The 25,922-nt window shown below is 46.1% G+C and overlaps 1 long non-coding RNA gene across 1 annotated transcript in view; it reads left to right on the forward strand.

The window, feature by feature from the left end:
• The first annotated feature begins 1,855 nt into the window (after positions 1-1,855).
• Positions 1,856-25,922, forward strand: part of LOC140470543 (uncharacterized) — a 113,780-nt gene continuing 89,713 nt past the window's right edge. The window contains exon 1 of the long non-coding RNA XR_011956507.1: positions 1,856-2,021. This is a non-coding gene — a long non-coding RNA (uncharacterized lncRNA). The remainder of the gene's footprint in view (positions 2,022-25,922) is intronic.

The raw sequence follows: 25,922 nt of genomic DNA on the forward strand, positions 1-25,922 counted from the left end.
CTGACCCTCTGACAGTGCGGCACTCCCTCAGTACTGACCCTCTGACAGTGTGGCACTCCCTCAGCACTGACACTCTGACAGTGCGGCACTCCCTCAGTACTGACACTCTGACGGTGCAGCACTCCCTCTGTAATGACCCTCTGACAGTGTGACACTCCCTCAGTACTGATTCTCTGACAGTGCAGCACTCCCTCAGTGCTGACCCACTGACAGTGCAGCACTCCCTCAGTGCTGACCCACTGACAGTGCAGCACTCCCTCAGTACTGACCCACTGACAGTGCAGCACTCCCTCAGTGCTGACCCACTGACAGTGCAGCACTCCCTCAGTACTGACCCTCTGACAGTGTGACACTCCCTCAGTACTGATTCTCTGACAGTGCAGCACTCCCTCAGTGCTGACCCACTGACAGTGCAGAACTCCCTCAGTCCTGACCCTCTGACTGTGCAGCACTCCCTCGGTACTGACCCTCTTTATTTCTTGGGAAATATGGAGACATAGGGTTTGCAGATTCTGAGGAAGCATGAGAGAGACACACAAACCAAGGCCTGTCTGAAACTCTCTGCAGTAGATTATTCAGAGGCACAGAGTCAGAGAGATGCAGAGCATGGAACCAGACCCTCCTATCCAACTCGTCCATACCAACCAGATATTCTCATCTCATTTCATTCCTTTTGCTAGCACTTGGCTGATATCCCTCTAAACCCTTCCTATTCACCTACTCATCCTGATGCCTTTGAAATGTCGCAATTATACCAGCCCCCATCACTTCCTCTGGCAGCTACCTGCATGCCCTTGAATAAGTGCTCAAACATTCATACTGTCGATACAAACTCTAATAAACACCAACCTACGAAGGATATCATTGTCATTTTCAACTGACCCTTTGCTTCTTCATTACGCTGATTTGAACAGAGGTAAAGAAACAGAGTTAGTGAACATCCACCGTCACCCTGTTATAAAACTTATTTTCAAATGTGGCTTGTATGTGATTCCCACCCCCTCTAATAGTTGCCTGGAAGGTGGGGGTGGGGTGTCCTCTCCTGCTGCAGTCCTTGGATGTCCCACAGTGATGTTAGGGAGGGAGCTCCAGGAGTTTGACCTGCACCATGTAAAGAGCTCTCTTACTGGAGTGCCCTTTTTAAAGTTGGGAAGTTATTATAGACCAGGAGGACCTGAGAACTGCTGTCTTGTCAGAGAGAGAGGCCTGGTGGGTCACACCCCTCAGGTGAGGGGAGAGGTCATGATAGAGATTGAGCCAACAATGTTGGCATCATGAACCTGTTAGCTGAGGTAACTGACCCCCCTTTGTAGCCGAGGGATTCAATCCCTTGAACAGAGCAAGCTTGAGAATTCAACACTAAAATCAATCTGTACGGACACGCTAGAGACCTGAAACATCAATACAGAGATTGCTGAAGAAGCTAAGCTTGTCCGGCAGCATCTCTGAGGGGAGAGGGAGAAAGAGACAGAGAGAAAGTTTACCTTTTAATCCAGTGATTTCTGCAGGAAAGTTCCTTCAGAACAAACTGTTTTGAGGAAGAGTCACTTGATAAAGGCACTTCACAAAGATCCTGATCAATGTAACTTTGTGATGTTAGTTCAGAAGGAACAGCTCAGACCTAACATTTCGGTGTGCCTTTGTTCTGTATCTGTTCTCCCATGTACCCCGCCCTCCGAATACAATACCTTACACAGCCTTAAACCTGCACACCTGCTGTGCTCTTCCAGCACCACTAATCCAGAATCTGGTTTCCAGCATCTGCAGTCATTGATTTTACCACAGCCTTAAACCTGTTTGTCAACTTTCAACAGTAGCAGCCTCAGGGCATTGAACACAGACTGAATTACTCAGTGATGCATGAATGAGATCAAGTTCTCAAGTCAACAGATGGTGGGGAAATTCAGCACAATACAGCAGGTAGCAACAGTGAAGAGAGGAACAATTCGCATTCCAAGTGACTCTTCCTCAAAACGGTCTGTTCTGAAGGAACTTTCGCGCAGAAATCACTGGATTGAAAGGTGAACTTTCTCTCTGTCTCTTTCTCCCCCTCCCTTCACAAAAGCACTATCTGAGGTAATGAGGGGGCACATTCTGAGGTACTGAGGGAGCACTTTCTGAGCTACCGAGGGAGCACTTTTTGAGATATTAAGGGTGCACTTTCTGAGGTATTGAGGAAGCACTATCTGAGGTATTGAGGGATCAATTTCTGAGGATTTGAGGAAGCACTATCTGAGGTATTCAGGGAGCACAATCTGAGGTATTGAGCAAGCACTATCTGATGTAATGAGGAAAAACTCTCTGAGGTACTGAGGGAGCACTTTCTGAGGTATTAAGGAAGCACTACCTGAGGTACTGAGGGAGCACTTTCTGAGGTTTGAGAGAGCACTTTCTGTGGTCCTGAGTGTGCACTATCTGAGGAATTGAGCGAGTACTTTCTGAGGTATTGAGGGAGCACTATTTGAGGTACTGAGGGGCGACTTTCTGAGGTACTGAGTGTGCACTATCTGAGGTATTGAGGGAGCACTGTCTGAGGTATTGACGGTACTCCTTCTGAGGTATTGCATGAGTGCTTTCTGAGGTATTGAGGGAGTACTATCTGAGGTAACGAGGAAGCACCATGTGAGTACTGAGGGAACACTATTTGAGGAACTGAGGGAGCGTGTTCTGAGGTACTGAGGGAGCACTATTTGAGGTGTTGAGGAAGCACTATCTGAGCTATTGAGGGAGCATTGTATGAGGTACTGAGGAAGCACTGTATGAGGTACTGAGTGTGCACTATCTGATGTATTGAGGGGGCACTTTCTGAGGTATTGAACGAGTAATTTCTGAGGTATTGAGGGAGCAGTATCAGATGTACTGAGGGAGCACTTTCTGACGTATTGAGGGAGGACTTTCTGAGGTATTGAGGAAGCACTATCTGAGGTGCTGAGTTAGCACTATCTGAGGTACTGAGGGAGAACGTTCTGACATATAGAGGGTGCACTTTCTGAGGTATTGAGTGAGCACTATCTGAGGTATTGAGGGAGCATTTTCTGAGGTATTGAGGGAGTACTATCTGAGGTATTGATGGAGCACTATCTAGGTACTGAGGAAGCAGTTTCTCAGGTATTGAGTGAGCACTTTCTGAGGCAATGAGGGAGCATTATCAGAGGTATTGAGGGAGCACTTTCTGCAGTACTGCTGGAGCACCTTCTGAGGTACTTAGGAAGCACTATCTGAGGTATTGACGGTGCACTATGTGAGGTATTGAGAGAGCCTTTTCTGAGGTATTGAGGGAGCATTTTCTGAGGTACTGAAGGTGCACTATCTGAGGTACTGAGGGAGCCCTTTCTGAGGTACTGAGGGAGTTCTTTCAGAGGTATTGAGGAAGCACTATCTGAGGGACTGAGGAAGCAGTCTCTGAGGTACTGAGGGAGCACCCACTGAGGTATTGAGGTAGATCTATCTGAGGTATTGAGGAACATTATCTGAGTTATTGAGGGAACACTTTCTGAGGTATTGAGGGAGCACTTTGTGAGGTATGGAAGGAGCTCTTTTTGAGGTATTCAGGGAGCAGTTTCTGAGGTATGGAGGGCGCACTTTCTGAGGTATTGGACAAGCACTTTTTGAGCTACTGAGGGAGCAATATCTCAGGTTTTGAGGGAGCACTTTCTGAGGTATTGAGGAAGCACTATCTGAGGGACTGAGGAAGCACTCTCTGAGGTACTGAGGGAGCACTTTCTGAGGCATTGAGGAAGCACTACCAGAGGTACTGAGGGAGCACTCTCTGAGGTATTGAGGGAGATCTATCTGAGGTACTGAGGGAGCACTATCTGAGGTATTGAGGGAGCACATTGATTTATTGAGGAAGCAATTTTCTGAGGTACTGAGGGAGCACTTTCTGAGGTATTGAGTGAACACTTTCTGAGATATTGAGGGAGCATTATATGAGGTATTGAGAGAGCACTTTCTGAGGTTTTGAGGGAGCACTATGTTAGGTATGGTGGAGCACTATCTGATGTATTGAGGGTGGACTTTCTGAGGTATTGAGGGAGGACTTTCTGAGGAATTGAGGAAGCACTATCAGAGGTATTGAGGGAGCATTATCTGAGGTATTGAGGGAGCATTATCTGAGGTACTGAGGGAGCACTATCTGAGGTACTGAGGGAGCACTATCTGACATACTGAGGGACCATTATCTGAGGAACTGAGGGAGCACTTTCTGTGGGACTGAGGAAGCACTTGTTGAGGTATTGCGGGTGCACTATCTGAGGTATTGAGGGAGCACTTTCTGAGGTAGTGAGGGAGCAATTACTGAGGTATTGAGGGAGTACTATCTGAGGTATTGGCGGAGCACCTTCTGAGGTATTGAGTGAGTATTTTCTGAGGTATTGAGGAAGCACTATCTGAGGTACTGAGGGAGCAATTTCTGAGGTACTGAGTATGCACTATCTGAGGTATTGAGGGAGCACTTTCTGACGTATTAAGGAAGCACTGTCTGAGGTACTGAGGGAGCAATTTCTGAGGTACTGAGTATGCACTATCTGAGGTATTGAGGGAGCACTGTCTGAGGTACTGAGTGTGCACTATCTGAGGTATTGAGGGAGACCTTTCTGAGGTATTGAGGGAGTACTTTCTGAGGTACTGAGGGAGTACTTTCCGAGGTATTGAGCAAGCACTATCTGAGGTACTGAGGAATAATATCTGAGGTATTGAGGGAGCACTTTCTTAGGTTTGAGGAAGCACTATTTCATTTACTGAGGAAGCACTGTCTGAGGTACTGAGGGAGCATTTTCTGAGGTATTGAGAAAGTGCTATGTGAGGTACTGAGGGAGCAATGTCTCAGGTATGAAGGGAGCACTTTCTGAGGTATTGAGGAAGCATTGTCTGATGTACTGAGGAAGCACTCTCTGAGGTACTGACGGAGCACATTCTAAGGTATTGAGGAGGCACGACCTGAGGTACTGAGGGAGCACCCTCTGAGGTATTGAGCGAGATCTATCTGAGGTATTGAGGAACACTATCTGAGGTATTGAGGGAACACTTTCTGAGGTATTGAGGGAGCACTTTCTGAGGTATGAAAGGAGCTCTTTTTGAGGTATTGAGGGAGCACTATTTGAGCTACTGAGGGAGCAATATCTCAGGTTTTGAGGGAGCACTTTCTGAGGTATTGAGGAGGCATTATCTGAGGTATGGAGGGAGCACTATCTGAGATATTGAGTGAACACTTTCTGAGATTTTAAGGAAGCAATATTCTGACGTACTGAAGGCGCACTTTCTGAGGTATTGAGTGAACACTTTCTGAGATATTGAGGGAGCATTATATGAGGTATTGAGGGAGCACTTTCTCAGGTATTGAGGGAGTGCTATCTAAGGTATAGGGAGCAAGGAGGTATTGAGGGAGCACATTCTGAGGTATTGAGGGAATACTTTCTGAGGTATTGAGGAAGCACTATCTGAGGTTTTGAGGGAGCACTTTCTGAGGTACTGAGGGAGCACTTTCTGAGGTATTGAGGGAGCACTTTCTGAGGTACTAATGGTGCACTTTCTGAGGTATTGAGGAAGCGCTATCTGAGGTATTGAGGAAGCACTTTTTGAGGATCTGAAGAAGCATGATCTGAGGTATTGAGGGAGTGCTATCTGAGGTATTGAGGAAGCACTTTCTGAGGTAGTGAGGAAGCACTATCTGAGGGACTGAGGGAACATTAACTGAGATACTGAGGGAGCATTATCTGAGGTACTGAGGAAGCACTATCTGAGGTACTGAGGAAGCGTTATCTGAGGTACTGAGGGAGCACTTTCTGAGGTATTGAGGAAGCACTATCTGAACTACTGAGAGAGCAATATCTCAGGTATTGAGGGAGTACTTTCTGAGGTAATGAGGAAGCACTGTCTGAGGTACTGAGGGAGCACCCTCTGAGGTGCTGAGTGTGCACTATCTGAGGTATTGAGGAACACTTTCTGAGGTATTGAGGGAGCACATTCTGAGGTATGGAAGGAGCTCATTTTGAGGTATTGAGGGAGCACTATCTGAGGTATTGAACAAGCACTATTTGAGCTACTGAGGGAGCACTTTCTCAAATTTTGAGGGAGCATTTTCTGAGGTAATGAGGAGGCACTATCTGAGGTACTTTGGAAGCAGAGGTACTGAGGGAGCACTTTCTGAGGTATTGAGGAAGCACTACCTGAGGTATTGAGGGAGATCTATCTGAGATATTGAGGAACACGTTCTGAGGTATTGAGGGAGCACTTTCTGAGATATGGAAGGATCTCTTTTTGAAGTATTGAGGGAGCACTATCTGAGGTACTGAGGGAGCGCTATCTGAGGTATTGAGGGAGCACTTTCTGAGGTATTGAGTGAACACTTTTTGAGATATTGAGGGATCATTATATGAGGTACTGAGGGAGCACTATCTAAGGTATTGGGGAGCACTTTCTGAGGTACTGAAGTAGCACTATCTGAGGTATTGAGGGAGCATTGTCTGAGGTATTGAGGGAGCATTATCTGAGGTACTGAGGGAGCACTTTCTGAGGTATTGAGGGAGATTTCTGAGGTATTGAGGGAGCAATTACTGAGGTATTGGGGGAGCACTATCTGAGGTATTGGGGGAGCTCCTTCTGAGGTATTGAGCGAGTATTTTCTGAGGTGTTGAGGAAGAACGATCTGAGGTACGGAGGGAGCACTTTCTGACGTATTGAGGAACCACTGTCAGACGTATTAAGGAAGCAGTGTCTGAGGTACTGAGGGAGCAATTTCTGAGGTACTGAGTGTGCACTATCTGAGGTATTGAGGGAGCACTGTCTGAGTAGTGAGGAAGCACTGCCTGAAGTACAGAATGTGCACTATCTGAGGTATTGAGGGAGCACATTCTGAGGTATTGAGGGAGCACATTCTGAGGTATTGAGGGAGCACTTTCTGAGGTATTGAGCAAGCTCCATCTGAGGTACTGATGGAGAACTTTCTAACATATAGAGCGTGCACTTTCTAAGGTATTGAGTGAGCACTATCTGAGGTATTGATGAAGCACTATCTAGGTACTGAGAAAGCAATTTCTGAGGTATTGAGTGGGCACTTTCTGAGGTAATGAGGGAACATTATCAGAGGTATTGAGGGAGCATTATCTGAGGTATTGAGAGAGCACTCTCTGCAGTACTGCGGGAGCACCTTCTGAGGTACTTAGGAAGCACTATCTGAGATATTGACGGTGCACTATGTGAGGTATTGAGAGAGCCTTTTCTGAGATATTGAGGGAACATTTTCTGAGGTACTGAGGGTGCACTATTTGAGGTTTTGAAGGAGCATTTTCTGAGGTATTGAGGGAGCATTTTCTGAGATACTGATGGTGCACTATCCGAGGTATTGAGGGAGCAGGATCTGAGGTACTGATGTTGCACTTCCTGAGGTATTGAGGGAGTACTTTCTGAGGTACTGAGGTAGTACTTTCCGAGGTATTGAGTAAGCACTATCTGAGGTACTGAGGAATAATATCTGAGGTATTGAGGGAGCACTTTCTGAAGAATTGAGGGAGCACTATTTGATTTACTGAGGAAGCACTCTCTGAGTTACTGAGAGAGCACTTTCGGAGGTATTGAGAAAGCACTATCTGAGGTACTGAGGGAGCACTATCTGAGGTATGGAGGGAGCACTTTCTGAGTTATTGAGCAAACACATTCTGAGCTACTGTGGGAGCAATGTCTCAGGTATTGAGGGAGCACAATCTAATGTACTGAGGGAGCACTCTCTGAGGTATTGAGGGAGATCTATCTGAGGTATTGAGGAACACTCTCTGAGGTATAGAGGGAACACTTTCTGAGGTAGTGAGGGTGCACTTTCTGAGGTATGGAAGGAGCTGTTTTTGAGGTATTGAGGGAGCACTATCTGAGGTACTGAGAGAGCACAATCTGAGATATTGAGGGAGCACTTTCTGAGGTATTGAGGAAACAATTTTTCTGAAGTACTGAAGGTGAACTTTCTGAGGTATTGAGTGAACACTTTCTGCAAAATTGAGGGAGCATTATATGAGTTACTGAGGGAGCACTTTCTGAAGTATTGAGGGAGCACTATCTGAGCTATTGAGGGAGCATTATCTGTGATACTGAGGGAGCACTTTCTGAGGTACTGAGGGAGCACTTTCTGAGGCATTAATAGTGCACTTTTTGAGGTATTGAGGAAGCACTATCTGAGGTAGTGATGAAGCACTCTCTAAGGTACTGAGGGAGCATTATCTGAAGTACAGAGTGTGCACTATCTGACGTATTGAGGAAGCACTATCTGAGGTAGTGATGAAGCACTCTCTAAGGTACTGAGGGAGCATTATCTGAGGTACTGAGGGAGCACTTTCTGTGGTACTGAGGAAGCACTTTCTGAGGTATTGAGAGTGCACTATCTGAGGTATTGAGGGAGCACTTTCTGAGGTATTGAGGGAGCAATAACTGAGGTGTTGAGAGAGCACTATCTGAGGTATTGGGGGAGCTCCTTCTGAGGTATTGAGCGAGTATTTTCTGAGGTATTGAGGAAGCACGATCTGAGGTACTGAGGGAGCACTTTCTGACGTATTAAGGAAGCACTGTCCGACGCATTGAGGGAGCAATTTCTAAGTTGTGAGGAAGCACTGCCTGAAGTACAGAGTGTGCACTATCTGACGTATTGAGGGAGCACTTTCTAAGGTATTGAGTGAGGACTATCTGAGGTATTGAGGGAGCATTTTCTGAGGTATTGATGGAGTACTGTCTGAGGTATTGAGGGAGCACTTCCTGAGGTATTGAGGGAGTACTATCTGAGGTATTGATGGAGCACTATCTAGGTATTGAGGAAGCAGTTTCTCAGGTATTGAGTGAGCACTTTCTGAGGTAATTTGGGAGCATTATCAGAGGTATTGAGGGAGCACTTTCTGCAGTACTGCGGGAGCACCTTCTGAGGTACTTAGGAAGCACTATCTGAGGTACTGACGGTGCACTATGTGAGGTATTGAGAGAGCCATTTCTGAGGTATTGAGGGAGCATTTTCTGAGGTACTCAGGGTGCATGATCTGAGATACTGATGGTGCACTATCTGAGGTACTGAGGGAGCCCTTTCTGAGGTATTGAGGGAGCACTGTCTGAGGTATTGAGGAAACAATTTTCTGAAGTACTGAAGGTGCACTTTCTGAGGTATTGAGTGAACACTTTCTGAGATATTGAGGGAGCGTTATGAGGTACTGAGGGAGCACTTTCTGAGGTATTGAGGGAACATTATCTGTGGAACTGAGGGAGCACTATCTGAGGTTCTGAGGGAGACTATCTGAGGTATTAATTGTGCACTTTCTGAGGTATTGAGGAAGCGCGATCTGAGATATTGAGGGAGAACTATCTGAGGTTTGGAGGGAGCGCTTTCTGATGTAGTGAGGAAGCACTATCTGAGGTATTGAGGGAACATTATCTGACATACTGAGAGAGCATTATCTGAGGTACTGAGGGAGCACTTTCTGTGGTACTGAGGAAGCACTTTCTGAAGTATTGAGGGTGCACTATCTGAGGTATTGAGGGAGCACTGTCTGAGTACTGAGGAAGCGCTGCCTGAAGTACAGAGAGTGCACTATCTGAAGTATTGAGGGAGCACTTACTGAGGTATTGTGGGAGCATTTTCTAAAGTATTGAGGTAGCACTTTCTGAGGTATTGAGGGAGAACCTTCTGAGGGACTTAGGAAGCACTATCTGAGTTATTGAGGGTGCACTACCTGAGGTATTGAGGGTGCACTACCTGCGGTATTGAGGGAGCACTATCTGAGGTACTGAGGGTGTACTATCTGAGGTATTGATGGAGCATTTTCTGAGGTACTGAAGGTGCGCTGGCAAAGGTATTGAGGGAGCACTATCTGAGGTATTGAGGGAGCGCTATATGAGGAATTGAGGGAGCACTTTCTTAGGTAATGAGGGACGGACTATCTGAGGTACTGAGGTAGCCCTTTCTGAGGTATTGGGTGTGCAGTATCTGAGGTACTGAGGGAGCACTTTCTGAGGTATTGAGCAAGCACTTCCTGAGGTACTGAGGGAGCACTCTCTGAGGTATTAAGGGAGATATATCTGAGGTATTGAGGAACACTATCTGAAGTATTGAGGGAGCACTATCTGAGGAACTGAGGGAGCATTATCTGATGTACTGAGGTAGCACTTTCTGAGGTATTGAGTGAGCACTTTCTGAGCTATTGAGTGAGCATTATATGAAGTACTGAATTAGCACTTTCTGAGGTATTGAGGGAGCAAAATCTAAGGCATGGGGAGCACTATCTGAGATATTGAGGGAGCACTTCCTGAGGTATTGTGGGTGCTCCTTCTGAGGTACTGAGGGAGCACTTGCTGACGTACTGAGTGTGCACTATCTGTGGTACCGAGGAAGCACTTTCTGAGGTATTGAAGAAGTACAATGTGAGTGCTGAGGGAGCACTATCTGAGGTACTGAGGAAGCACTATCTGAGGTACTGAGGAAGCACTATCTGAGTTATTGAGGGTGCACTATCTGAGGTAGTGAGGGAGCATTTTCGGAGGTATTGAAGGACCATTTTCTGAGGTACTGGCAGTGCACTATCTGAGGTATTGAGGGAGCACTATCTGAGGTATTGAGGGAGTACTTTCTGAGGTACTGAGGGAGTACATTCTGTGGTAGTGAGCAAGCACTATCTGAGGTACTGAGGAAGTACTATCTGAGGTATTGAGGAAGCACTATTTGACTTACTGAGGAAGCATTCCCTGAGGTACTGAGGGAGTACATTCTGAGGTATTGCGGAAGCACTATGTGAGGTACTGAGGGAGCAATATCTCAAGTATCGAGGGAACACTTTCTGAGGTATTGCGGGAGATCCATCAAAGGTATTGAGGAACACTATCTGAGGTATTGAGGGAGCACTTTCTGAGGTATTGCGGAAGCACTCCGTGAGGTACTGAGTTTTCAATAACTCAAGTATTGAGGAACACTTTCTGAGGTACTCAGGAAGCACTGCCTAAGGTACTGAGTGAGCACTTTCTGAGGTATTGAGAAAGCACTGCCTGAGGTATTGAGGGAGCACTCTTTGAGGTTTTCAGGGAGATCTATGTGAGGTATTGAGGAACACTATCTGAGGTATTGAGGGAGCACTCTCTGAGGAAATGAGAGAGCACTATCTGAGGTATTGAGGTTGAACTTTCTGAGATATTGAGGGAGTACTATCTAAGGTATGGGGGAGCACTATCTGAGGTATTGAGGGATCACACTCTGAGGTATTGAGGGAGCATTATCTGTGGTACTGAAGAAGCACTTTCTGAGGTATTAAGGGTGCACTTTCTGAGGTATTGAGGAAGCACTATCTGAGGTATTGAGGCAGCACTTTATGAGGTTCTGATGAAGCACTCTCTGAGGTACTGAGGGAGCATTATCTGAGGTACAGAGGGAGCACTTTCTGACGTATTAAGGAAGCACTGTCTGACGTATTGAGAGAGCAATTTCTGAGTTGTGAGGAAGCACTGCCTGAAGTACAGAGTGTGCACTATATGACGTATTGAGGGAGCACTTTCTAAGGTATTGAGTGAGCACTATCTGAGGTATTGAGGGAACACTTTATGAGGTATTGAGGGAGCAATTACTGAGGTATTGAGGGAGCAATATCTGAGGTATTTGGGGAGCTCCTTCTGTGGTATTGAGCGAGTATTGTCTGCGGTATTGAGGAAGCATTATCTGAGGTACTGAGGGAGCACTTTCTGACGTATTTGGAAGCACTGTCCGACATATTGAGGGAGCAATTTCTGAGTTGTGAGGAAGCACTGCATGAAGTCCAGAGTGTGCACTATCTGAGGGAGCACTTTCTAAGGTATTGAGGGAGCACTTTCTAAGGTATTGTGTGAGGACTATCTGAGGTATTGAGGGAGCACTTTCTGAGATATTGAGGAAGCATTATCTGACATACTGAGGGAGCATTATCTGAGGTACTGAGGGAGCACTTTCTGTTATACTGAGGAAGCACTTTCTGAGGTTTTGAGGGAGTGCTTTCTGAGGTATTGAGGATGCACTATCGGAGGTATTGCGGGAACACTTTTTGTGGTATAAAGGGAGCACTACCTGAGGTATTGAGGGAGCACATTCTGAGGTATTGAGGGAGCACCTTCTGAGGTATTGAGGAAGCACTATCTGAGCAATTGAGGGAGCATTATCTGTGGTACTGTGGGAGCACACTTTCTGTGGTACTGAGGGAGGACATCTGAGGTATTAAGCGTGCACTTTTTGAGGTATTGAGGAAGCGCTAGCGGAGGAAGTGATGAAGCACTCTCTAAGGTACTGAGGGAGCATTATCTGAGGTACTGAGGGAGCACTTTCTGTGGTACTGAGGAAGCACTATCTGAGGTACTGAGGAAGCACTTTCTGAGGTATTGAGGGTGCACTTTCTGAGGTAGTGAGGGAGCAATAACTGAGGTATTGAGGGAGCACTATCAGACGTATTGGGGGAGCGCCTTCTGTGGTATTGAGCGAGTATTTTCTGAGTTATTGAGGGAGCACTATCTGAGGCACTGAGGGAGCACTTTCTGACGTATTAAGGAAGCACTGTCCGACATATTGAGGGAGTAATTTCTGAGTTGTGAGGAAGCACTGCCTTAAGTACAGAGTGTGCACTATCTGACGTATTGAGCGAGCACCTTGTAAGGTATTGAGTGAGAACTATCTGAGGTATTGAGGGAGCACTTTCTGAGGTATTGAGGAAGCACTATCTGAGGTACTGAGGGAGCATTATCCGACATACTGAGGGAGCATTATCTGAGGTACTGAGGGAGCACTTTCTTTGGTACTGAGGAAACACTTTCTGAGGTATTGAGGGTGCACTATCGGAGGTATTGCGGGAACACTTTCTGAGGTATTGCGTGAACACTTTTTGTGGTATAAAGGGAGCACTCCTTAGGTATTGAGGGAGCACTATCTTAGGTATGGGGGAGCACTATCTGAGGTATTGAGGGAGCACATTCTGAGGTATTGTGGGAACACCTTCTGAGGTATTGAGGAAGCACTATCTGAGCTATTGAGGGAGCATTATCTGTGGTACTGAGGGACCACTTTCTGAGGTACTGAGGGAGCACTTTCTGAGGTATTGAGGAAGTGCTCTCGGAGGAAGTGATGAAGCACTCTCTAAGGTACTGAGGGAGCATTATCTGAGGTACTGAGGGAGCACTTTCTGTGGTACTGCGGAATCACTTTCTGAGGTATTGCGGGTGCAGTATCTGAGGTATTGAGGGAGCACTTTCTGAGGTAGTGAGGGGGCAATTACTGAGGTATTGAGGGAACACTATCTGATGTATTGGGGTGCGCCTTCTGAGGTATTGAGCGAGTATTTTCTGAGTTATTGAGGAAGCACTATCTGAGGCACTGAGGGAGCACTTTCTGACGTAGTAAGGAAGCACTGTCCAACATATTGAGGAAGCAATTTCTGAGTTGTGAGGAAGCTCTGCCTGAAGTACAGAGTGTGCACTATCTGACGTATTGAGGGAGCACTTTGTAAGGTATTGAGTGAGCACTATCTGAGGTATTGAGGGAACACTTTATGAGGTATTGAGGGAGCAATTACTGAGGTATTGAGGGAGCAATATCTGAGGTATTAATGGTGCACTTTCTGAGGTATTGAGGAGGTGCTATCTGAGGTATTGGAGGAGCAATTTTTGAGGATCTGAAAAAGCGTGATCTGAGATATTGAGGGAGTGCTATCTGAGGTATTGAGGGAGCGCTTTCTGAGGTAGTGAGGAAGCACTATCTGAGGTGTTGAGGGAACATTATCTGACATACTGAGGGAACACTTTCTAATGTACTGAGGAAGCATTTTCTGAGGTATAGAGGGAGCACTTTCTGAGGTACTGAGGAAGCACTACCTGAGGTACTGAGGAAGAATTATCTGACATACTGAGGGAGCATTATCTGAGGTACTGAGGGAGCACTTTCTGTGGTTGAACTATCTGAGATACTGAGGAAGCACTGTCTGAGGTATTGAGGGTGCACTATCTGAGGTATTGTTGGAGCACATTCTGAGGTATTGAGGGAGCAATTACTGAGATATTGAGGGAGCACTATCTGAGGTATTGAGGGAGCTCCTTCTGAGGTATGGAGCAAGTATTTTCTGAGGTATTGAGGAAGTACTATCTGAGGTACTGAGGGAGCACTTTCTGACGTATTGAGGAAGCACTGTCCGACGTATTAAGGAAGCACTGTCTGAGGTACTGAGTGTGCACTATCTGAGCTATTGAGGGAGCACTGTCTGAGTACTGAGGAAGCACTGCCTGAAGTACAGAGAGTGCACTAGCTTAAGTATTGAGGGAGCACTTTCTGAGGTATTGAGTGAGCATTATCTAAAGTATTGAGTGAGCACTTTCTGAAGTATTGAGGGTGCACTACCTGAGGTGATGAGGGAGCAACTTTCTGTTGTAGTGATGGAGCACTTTCTGAGGTACTGAGGGTGTACTATCTGAGGAATTGTTGGAGCATTTTCTGAGGTACTGAAGGTGTGCTGGCTAAGGTATTCAGGGAGTACTATCTGAGGTATTGAGGGAGCACTTTCTGAGGTAATGGGTGTGCACTATCTGAGGAACTGAGGAAGCACGATCTGAGGTACTGAGGGAGTACTTTCTGTGGTATTGAGCGAGAACTATCTGAGATACTGAGGAAGCACTATCTGCGGTATTGAGGGAGCACTTTCTGAAGTATTGAGGAAGCTCTATCTGAGGTACTGAGGAAGCACTATCTGAGGTACTGAGGAAGCACGTTCTGAGGTATTGAGGGTGCACTATCTGAGGTATTGAGGGAGCACTGTCTGAGTACTCAGGAAGCACTGCCTGAAGTACAGAGAGTGCACTATCTGAAATACTGAGGGAGCACTTTCTGAAGTATTGAGGAAGCTCTATCTGAGGTACTGAGGAAGCACTATCTGAGGTACTGAGGAAGCACTTTCTGAGGTATTGAGTGAGCACTATCTGAGGTATTGAGGGAGCACTTACTGAGGTATTGTGGGAGCATTTTCTAAAGTATTGAGGGAGCACTTTCTGAGGTATTGAGGGAGAACCTTCTGAGGGACTTAGGAAGCACTATCTGAGTTATTGAGGGTGCACTATCTGAGGTATTGAGGGTGCACTATCTGAGGTATTGAGGGAGGCTTTTCTGAGGTATTGAGGGTGCACTACCTGAAGTAATGAGGGAACACTTTCTGAGGTAGTGAGGGAGCACTTTCTGAGGTACTGAGGGTGTACTATCTGAGGTATTGATGGAGCATTTTCTGAGATACTGAAGGTGCGCTGGCAAAGGTATTGAGGGAGCACTATCTGAGGTATTGAGGGAGCACTATCTGAGGAATTGAGGGAGCACTTTCTGAGGTAATGAGGGACGGATTATCTGAGGTATTGAGGTAGCCCTTTCTGAGGTATTGGGTGTGCAGTATCTGAGGTAATGAGGAAGCACTATCTGAGGTATTGAGGGAGCACTTTCTGAGGTATTGAGGAAGCCCTATTTGATTTGCTGAGAAAGCACTCTCTGAGGTACTGAGGGAGCACTTTCTGAGGTATTGAGGAAGCACTATCTGAGATACTGAGGGAGTACTGTCTGAGGTATTGAGCAAGCACTATCTGAGGTACTGAGGGTACAATATCTCAGGTATTGAGGGAGCACTTACTGAGGTATTGAGGAAGCACTATCTGAGGTACTGAGGGTGCAATATCTCAGGTATTGAGGGACCACTTTCTGAGGTATTGAGCAAGCATTTCCTGAGGTACTGAGGGAGCACTCTCTGAGGTATTGAGGGAGATCTATCTGAGGTATTGAGGAACACTATCTGAAGTATTGAGGGAGCACTCTCTGAGGTATTGAGGGTACTCCTGAGGTATGGAAGAAGCTCTTTCTGAGGTATTGAGGGAGCACTATTTGAGGAACTGAGGAAACACTATCTGAGGAACTGTGGGAACACTATCTGAGGTATTGAGGGAGCACTTTGTGAGGTAGTGAGGGAGCAATAACTGAGGTATTGAGGGAGCACTACCTGAGGTATTTGGAGGGCTCCGTCTGTGGTATTGAGCGAGTATTTTCTGAGGTATTAAGGAAGCATTATCTGAGGTAGTGAGGGAGCACTTTCTGACATATTAAGGAAGCACTGTCCGACATATTGAGGGAGCAATTTCTGAGTTGTGAGGAAGCACTGTCTGAAGTACAGAGTGTGCACTATCTGACGTATTGAGCAAGCACTTTGTAAGGTATTGAGTGAGAACTATCTGAGGTATTGAGGGAGCACTTTCTGAGGTATTGAGGAAGCACTATCTGAGGTACTGAGGGAGCATTATCTGACATACTGAGGGAGCATTATCTGAATACTGAGGGAGCACTTTCTTTGGTACTGAGGAAGCACTTTCTGAGGTATTGAGGGTGCACTATCGGAGGTATTGCGTGAACACTTTTTGTGGTATAAAGGGAGTACTAGCTGAGGTATTGAGGGAGCACTATCTTAGGTATGGGTGAGCACTATGTGAGGTATTGAGGGAGCACATTCTGAGGTATTGAGGGAGCACCTTCTGAGGTATTGAGGAAGCACTATCTGAGCTATTGAGGGAGCATTATCTGTGGTACTGAGGGAGCACTTTCTGAGGTATTAAGGGTGCACTTTTTGAGGTATTGAGGAAGCGCTATCTGAGGTAGTGATGAAGCACTCTCTAAGGTACTGAGGGAGCATTATCTGAGGTACTGAGGGAGCACGTTCTGTGGTACTGAGGAAGCACTTTCTGAGGTATTGCGGGTGCACTATCTGAGGTATTGAGGGCGCACTTTCTGAGGTAGTGAGGGAGCAATTACTGAGGTATTGAGGGAGCACTATCTGAGGTATTGGGGGAGCGCCTTCTGAGGTATTGAGCGAGTATTTTCTGAGTTATTGAGGAAGCACTATCTGAGGTACTGAGGGAGCACTTTCTGACGTATTAAGGAAGCACTGTCCAACATATTGAGGGAGTAATTTCTGAGTTGTGAGGAAGCACTGCCTGAAGTGTAGAGTGTGCACTATTTGACGTATTGAGCGAGCACTTTGTAAGGTATTGAGTGAGAAATATCTGAGGTATTGAGGGAGCATTTTCTGAGGTATTGAGGAAGCACGACCTGAGGTACTGAGGGAGCACTTTCTGAAGTATGAAAGGAGCTCTTTTTGAGGTATTGAGGGAGCACTATTTGAGGTATGGAGGGAGGACTTTCTGAGGTATTGAGCAAGCACTATTTGAGCTACTGAGGGAGCAATATCTCAGGTTTTGAGGGAGATCTATCTGAGGTATTGAGGAACACTATCTGAGGTATTGAGGAGGCAGTATCTGATGTACTGAGGAAGCACTCTCTGAGGTATTGAGGGAGATCTATCTGAGGTATTGAGGAAAACTTTCTGAGGTATTGAGGGAGCAATCTTCTGAAGTACTGAGGGAGCACTTTATGAGGTATTGAGTGAACATTTTCTGAGGTATTGAGGGAGCATTATATGAGGTATTGAGGGAGCGCTATCTTAGGTACTGAGGAAGCATTATCCGACATACTGAGGGAGCATTATCTGAGGTACTGTGAGAGCACTATCTGAGGTAGTGAAGGAGAACTTTCTGTGGTACTGAGGAAGCCCTTTCTGAGGTATTGCAGGTGTACTATCTGAGGTATTGAGAGAGTACTTTCTGTGGTATTGAAGGAGCAATTACTGAGGTATTGAGGGAGCATTATCTGAGATATTGAGGGAACTCCTTCTGAGGTATTGAGCGAGTATTTTCTGAGGCATTGAGGAAGCACTATCTGAGGTACTGAGGGAGCACTTTCTGACGTATTAAGGAAGCACTGTCTGAGGTACTGAGGGAGCAATTTCTGAGGTACAGAGTGTGCACTATCTGAGGTATTGAGTGAGCATTATCTAAAGTATTGAGTGAGCATTTTCTGAGGTACTTAGGAAGCATTATCCGAGGTATTGAGAGAACACTTTCTGTGGTAGTGAGGGAGGACCTTCTGAGGTACTGAGGGTGTACTATCTGAGGTATTGATGGAGCATTTTCTGTTGTATTGAAGGTTCGCTGGCTAAGGTACTCAGGGAGCACTATCTGAGGTATTGAGTGAGCACTATCTGAGGTAATGAGGGACGTTCTATCTGAGGTACTGAGGGAGCCCTTTCTGAGGTCTTGGGTGTGCACTATCTGAGGAACTGAGGAAGCACTATCTGAGGTATTGAGGGAGTACTTTCTGAGGTACTGAGGGAGTACTTTCTGAGGTATTGAGCGAGAACTATCTGAGGTACTGAGGAATCACTATCTGTGGTATTGAGGGAGCACTTTCTGAAGTATTGAGGAAGCACTATTTGATTTGCTGAGGAAGCACTATCTGAGGTACTGAGGGAGCACTTTCTGAGATATTGAGGAAGCACTATCTGAGGTACTGAGGGAGTACTTTCTGAGGTATTAAGCAAGCACTATGTGAGGAACTGTGGGAACACTATCTGAGGTGTTGAGGGAGCACTTTCTGAGGTATTGAAGAAGCAATTTTCTAGGTACTGAGGGAGCACATTCTGAGGTACTGAGGAAGCACTATCTGAGGTATTGAGGGAGCAGTATCTAAGGCATGGGGGAGCACTATCTGAGGTATTGGGGGAGAACATTCCGAGGTATTGAGGGTGCTCCTTCTGAGGTATTGAGCGAGGGCTTTCTGAGGTATTGAGGGAGCACAATCTGAGCTATTGAGAGTGCACGACCTGTGGTACTGAGGAAGCACTTTCTGATGTATTGAGGAAGCACAAAAAGAAAACTGAGGGAGCACTACCTGAGTTACTGAGGAAGCACTATCTGAGTTATTGAGCGTGCACTATCTGAGGTATTGAGGGAGCATTTTCTGATGTACTGATGGTGCACTATCTGAGGTACTGTGGGAGCCATTTCTGAGGTATTGTGTGTGCACTATCTGAGAAAGTGAGGAAGCTCGAAATGCGGTATTGAGGGAGTACTTTCTGAGGTACTGAGGGAGTACTTTCTGTGGTATTCAGCAAGCACTATCTGCGGTTCTGAGGAAGTACTATGTGAGGTATTGAGGGAGCTCTTTCTGAGGTATTGAGGAAGCAATTTGTGAGGTACTGAGGGAGCATTATCTGACATACTGATGGAGCAATATCTGAGGTACTGAGGGAGCACATTCTGTGGTACTGAGGAAGCATTTTCTGAGGTATTGAGGGTGCACTATCGGAGGTATTGAGGGAACACATTCTGAGGTATTGCGTGAACACTTTTTGAGGTATAAAGGGAGCACTATCTGAGGTATTGAGGGAGCTCTTTCTGAGTTATTGAGGGCGCACTATCTTAGGTATGGGGGAGCACTTTCTGAGGTATTGAGGGAGCACATTCTGAGGTACTGAGGGAGCACTTTCTGAGGTATTGAGGAAGCGCTATCTGAGGTAGTGATGAAGCACTCTCTAAGGTACTGAGGGACAATTATCAGAGGTACTGAGGAAGCACTTTCTGAGGTATTGAGGGAGCACTTTCTGAGGTACGGAGGAAGCACTATCTGAGGTACTGAGAAAGCATTATCTGACATACTGATGGAACATTATCTGAGGTATTGAGGCAGCACTTTCTGAGGTTCTGACGAAGCACTCTCTGAGGTACTGAGGGAGCATTATCTGAGGTACAGAGGGAGCACTTTCTGACGTATTACAGAAGCACTGTCCGACCTATTGAGGGAGCAATGTCTGAGTTGTGAGGAAGCACTGCCTGAAGTACAGAGTGTGCACTATCTGACGTATTGAGGGAGCACTTTCTAAGATATTGAGTGAGAACTCTCTGAGGTATTGAGGGAGCACTTTCTGAGGTACTGAGGAAGCAATATCTGAGGGACTAAGAGAGCATTATCTGACATACTGAGGGAGCATTATCTGATGTACTGAGGGAGCACTTTCTGTGATACTGAAGGAGCACTATCTGAGGTATTGAGTGTGCACTATCTTAGTTATTGAGCGAGCACTGTCTGAGTACTGAGGAAGCACTCCCTGAAGTACAGAGTGTGCACTATCTGAAGTACTGAGGAAGCACTTTCTGAGGTATTGAGGGTGCACTATCTGAGGTATTGAGGGAGCACTTTCTGAAGTATTGAGTGAGCACTATCTGAGGTATTGACGGAGTACTTACTGAGGTATTGTGGGAGCATTTTCTAATGTTTTGAGGGAGCACTTTCTGAGGTATTGAGGGTGCACCTTTTGAGATATTGAGGAAGCGCTATCTGAAGTAGTGATGAAGCACTTTCTAAGGTACAGAGGGAGCATTATCTGAGGTAGTGAGGAAGCACTATCTGAGGTACTGAGGGAGGATTATCTGACATACTGATGGAGTATTTTCTGAGGTACTGAGGGAACACTTTTTGTGGTACTGAGGAAGCACTTTCTGAGGTATTGAGAGTGCACAATCTGAAGTAGTGAGGGAGCACTTTCTGAGGTAGTGAGGGAGCAATAACTGAGGTATTGAAGGTGCACTATCTGAGGTATTGAGGGAGCACTTTCTGAGGTGGTGAGGGAGCAATTACTGAGGTATTGAGGGATCACTTTCTGTGGTAGTGAGGGAGCACTTTCTGAGGTAGTGAGGGTTCACTATCTGAGGTACTGATGGAGCACTTTCTGAGGTATTGAGGGAGCACTATCTGAGGTACTGAGGGAGTACTGTCTGAGGTATTGAGCAAGCACTATCTGAGGTACTGAGGGTGCAATATCTCGGGTATTGAGGGAGCACTTACTGAGGTATTGAGGAAGCACTATCTGAGGTACTGAGGGTGCATTTCCTGAGGTATTGAGCAAGCACTAAGTGAGGTACTGAGGGAGCAATATCTCAGGTAGTGAGGGAGCACTTTCTGAGGTATTGAGCAAGCATTGCCTGAGGTACTGAGGCAGCACTCTCTGAGGTATTGAGGGAGATCTATCTGAGGTATTGAGGAACACTATCTGAAGGTATTGAGGGATCACTATCTGAGGGATTAAGGGAGCACTTTCTGAGGTATTGAGAGTGTACTATCTGAGGTATTGATGGAGCACTTTCTGAGATACTGAAGGTGCGCTGTCTAAGGTATTCAGGGAGCACTATCTGAGGTATTGAGGGACTGACAATCTAAGGTACAGAGGGAGCCCTTTCTGACGTATTGGGTGTGCACTATCTGAGGAACTGAGGAAGCACTATCTGAGGTATTGAGGGAGTACGTTCTGAGGTACTGAGGGAGTAGTTTCTGAGGTATTGAGGAAGAACTTTCTGAGGTATTGAGGAAGCACTATCTGAGATACTGAGGGAGTACTGTCTGAGGTATTCAGCAAGCACTATCTGAGGCATTGAGGGTGCAATATCTCGGGTATTTAGGGAGCACCTACTGAGGTATTGAGGAAGCACTTTCTGATGTACTGATGAAGCACTCTCTGAGGTACTGAGGGAGCACTTTCTGAGGTATTGAGCAAGCATTGCCTGAGGCACTGAGCGAGCCCTCTCTGAGGTATTGAAGGAGATCTATCTGAGGTATTGAGGAACACTATCTGAAGTATTGAGGGAGCACTATCTGATGTACTGTGGGAGCACTTTCTGAGGTATTGAGTGAGCACTTTCTGAGCCATTGAGTGAGCATTATATGAGTACTGAGGTAGCACTTTCTGAGGTATTGAAGAAGCACTATCTGAGCTATTGAGGGAGCATTATCTGTGGTACTGAGGGAGCACTTTCTGAGGTATTGAGGGAGAACATTCTGAGATACAGAGGGAGTACTGTCTGAGGTATTCAGCAAGCACTATCTGAGGCATTGAGGGTGCAATATCTCAGGTATTTAGGGAGCACTTACTGAGGTATTGAGGAAGCACTTTCTGAGGTAGTGAGGGAGCAATAACTGAGGTATTGAGGGAGCACTACCTGAGGTATTTGGAGGGCTCCTTCTGTGGTATTGAGCGAGTATTTTCTGAGGTATTAAGGAAGCATTATCTGAGGTAGTGAGGGAGCACTTTCTGACATATTAAGGAAGCACTGTCCGACATATTGAGGCAGCAATTTCTGAGTTGTGAGGAAGCACTGCCTGAAGTACAGAGTGTGCACTATCTGACGTATTGAGCAACACTTTGTAAGGTATTGAGGTATTGAGGGAGCACTTTCTGAGGTATTGAGGACGCACTATCTGAGGTACTGAGGGAGCATTATCTGACATACTGAGGGAGCATTATCTGAATACTGAGGGAGCACTTTCTTTGGTACTGAGGAAGCACTTTCTGAGGTATTGAGGGTGCACTATCGGAGGTATTGCGTGAACACTTTTTGTGGTATAAAGGGAGTTCTAGCTGAGGTATTGAGGGAGCACTATCTTAGGTATGGGTGAGCACTATGTGAGGTATTGAGGGAGCACATTCTGAGGTATTGAGGGAGCACCTTCTGAGGTATTGAGGAAGCACTATCTGAGATTTTGAGGGAGCATTACCTGTGGTACTGAGGGAGCACTTTCTGAGGTATTAAGGGTGCACTTTTTGAGGTATTGAGGAAGCGCTATCTGAGGTAGTGATGAAGCAATCTCTAAGGTACTGAGGGAGCATTATCTGAGGTATTGAGGGAGCACGTTCTGTGGTACTGAGGAAGCACTTTCTGAGGTATTGCGGGTGCACTATCTGAGGTATTGAGGGCGCACTTTCTGAGGTAGTGAGGGAGCAATTACTGAGGTATTGAGGGAGCACTATCTGAGGTATTGGGGGAGCGCCTTCTGAGGTATTGAGCGAGTATTTTCTGAGTTATTGAGGAAGCACTATCTGAGGTACTGAGGGAGCACTTTCTGACGTATTAAGGAAGCACTGTCCGACATATTGAGGGAGTAATTTCTGAGTTGTGAGGAAGCACTGCCTGAAGTGCAGAGTGTGCACTATTTGACGTATTGAGCGAGCACTTTGTAAGGTATTGAGTGAGAACTATCTGAGGTATTGAGGGAGCACTTTCTGAGGTATTGAGAAAGCACTATCTGAGGTACTGAGGAAGCATTATCTTACATACTGAGGGAGCATTATCTGAGGTACTGAGGGAGCACTTTCTTTGGTACTGAGGGAGCACTTTCTGAGGTACTGAGGGAACACCTTCTGAGGTATTAATGGTGCACTTTCTGAGGTATTGAGGAAGCGCTATCTGAGGTATTGGAGGAGCAGTTTTTGAGGATCTGAAGAAGGACGATCTGAGATATTGAGGGAGCGCTATCTGAGGTATTGAGGAAGCGCTTTTTGAGATAGTGAGGAAGCACTATCTGAGGTGTTGAGGGAACATTATCTGACATACTGAGGGAGCGCTTTCTAAGGTACTGAGGAAGCACTTTCTGAGGTACTGAGGAAGCACTACCTGAGGTACTGAGGAAGAATTATCTGACATACTGTGGGAGCATTATCTGAGGTACTGAGGGAGCACTTTCTGTGGTTGAACTATCTGAGATACTGAGGAAGCACTGTCTGAGGTATTGAGGGTGCACTATCTGAGGAACTGAGGAAACACCATCTGAGGAACTGTGGGAACACTATCTGAGGTATTCAGGGATCGCTTTCTGAGGTAGTGAGGGAAAATTATCTGAGATACTGAGGGAAGGCTTTCTAAGGTACTGGGGAAGCACTATCTGAGGTACTGAGGACAGACTATCTGAGGTATTGAGGGAGCACTTTCTGAGGTATTGAGGAAGCACGACCTGAGGTACTGAGGGAGCACTTTCTGAAGGATGAAAGGAGCTCTTTTTGAGGTATTGAGGGAGCACTATTTGAGGTATGGAGGGAGGACTTTCTGAGGTATTGAGCAAGCACTATTTGAGCTACTGAGGGAGCAATATCTCAGGTTTTGAGGGAGATCTATCTGAGGTATTGAGGAACACTATCTGAGGTATTGAGGAGGCAGTATCTGATGTACTGAGGAAGCACTCTCTGAGGTATTGAGGGAGATCTATCTGAGGTATTGAGGAAAACTTTCTGAGGTATTGAGGGAGCAATCTTCTGAAGTACTGAGGGAGCACTTTATGAGGTATTGAGTGAACATTTTCTGAGGTATTGAGGGAGCATTATATGAGGTATTGAGGGAGCGCTATCTTAGGTACTGAGGAAGCATTATCCGACATACTGAGGGAGCATTATCTGAGGTACTGTGAGAGCACTATCTGAGGTAGTGAAGGAGAACTTTCTGTGGTACTGAGGAAGCCCTTTCTGAGGTATTGCAGGTGTACTATCTGAGGTATTGAGAGAGTACTTTCTGTGGTATTGAAGGAGCAATTACTGAGGTATTGAGGGAGCATTATCTGAGATATTGAGGGAACTCCTTCTGAGGTATTGAGCGAGTATTTTCTGAGGCATTGAGGAAGCACTATCTGAGGTACTGAGGGAGCACTTTCTGACGTATTAAGGAAGCACTGTCTGAGGTACTGAGGGAGCAATTTCTGTGGTACAGAGTGTGCACTATCTGAGGTATTGAGTGAGCATTATCTAAAGTATTGAGTGAGCATTTTCTGAGGTACTTAGGAAGCATTATCCGAGGTATTGAGAGAACACTTTCTGTGGTAGTGAGGGAGGACCTTCTGAGGTACTGAGGGTGTACTATCTGAGGTATTGATGGAGCATTTTCTGTTGTATTGAAGGTTCGCTGGCTAAGGTACTCAGGGAGCACTATCTGAGGTATTGAGTGAGCACTATCTGAGGTAATGAGGGACGTTCTATCTGAGGTACTGAGGGAGCCCTTTCTGAGGTCTTGGATGTGCACTATCTGAGGAACTGAGGAAGCACTATCTGAGGTATTGAGGGAGTACTTTCTGAGGTACTGAGGGAGTACTTTCTGAGGTATTGAGCGAGAACTATCTGAGGTACTGAGGAAGCACTATCTGTGGTATTGAGGGAGCACTTTCTGAAGTATTGAGGAAGCACCATTTCATTTGCTGGGGAAGCACTATCTGAGGTACTGAGGGAGCACTTTCTGAGATACTGAGGAAGCACTATCTGAGGTACTGAGGGAGTACTTTCTGAGGTATTAAGCAAGCACTATGTGAGGAACTGTGGGAACACTATCTGAGGTGTTGAGGGAGCACTTTCTGAGGTATTGAAGAAGCAATTTTCTAGGTACTGAGGGAGCACATTCTGAGGTACTGAGGAAGCACTATCTGAGGTATTGAGGGAGCAGTATCTAAGGCATGGGGGAGCACTATCTGAGGTATTGGGGGAGAACATTCCGAGGTATTGAGGGTGCTCCTTCTGAGGTATTGAGCGAGGGCTTTCTGAGGTATTGAGGGAGCACAATCTGAGCTATTGAGAGTGCACGACCTGTGGTACTGAGGAAGCACTTTCTGATGTATTGAGGAAGCACAAAAAGAAAACTGAGGGAGCACTACCTGAGTTACTGAGGAAGCACTATCTGAGTTATTGAGCGTGCACTGTCTGAGGTATTGAGGGAGCATTTTTTGATGTACTGATGGTGCACTATCTGAGGTACTGTGGGAGCCATTTCTGAGGTATTGTGTGTGCACTATCTGAGAAAGTGAGGAAGCTCGAAATGCGGTATTGAGGGAGTACTTTCTGAGGTACTGAGGGAGTACTTTCTGTGGTATTCAGCAAGCACTATCTGCGGTTCTGAGGAAGTACTATGTGAGGTATTGAGGGAGCTCTTTCTGAGGTATTGAGGAAGCAATTTGTGAGGTACTGAGGGAGCATTATCTGACATACTGAGGGAGCATTATCTGATGTACTGAGGGAGCACATTCTGTGGTACTGAGGAAGCATTTTCTGAGGTATTGAGGGTGCACTATCGGAGGTATTGAGGGAACACATTCTGAGGTATTGCGTGAACACTTTTTGAGGTATAAAGGGAGCACTATCTGAGGTATTGAGGGAGCTCTTTCTGAGGTATTGAGGAAGCACTATGTGAGGTATTGAGGGAGCATTATCTGACATACTGAGGGAGCACATTCTGTGGTACTGAGG

Source organism: Chiloscyllium punctatum, chromosome 52 (genome assembly GCF_047496795.1).
Source record: "Chiloscyllium punctatum isolate Juve2018m chromosome 52, sChiPun1.3, whole genome shotgun sequence".
In the NCBI taxonomy this organism is placed as follows: Eukaryota; Metazoa; Chordata; class Chondrichthyes; order Orectolobiformes; family Hemiscylliidae; genus Chiloscyllium; species Chiloscyllium punctatum.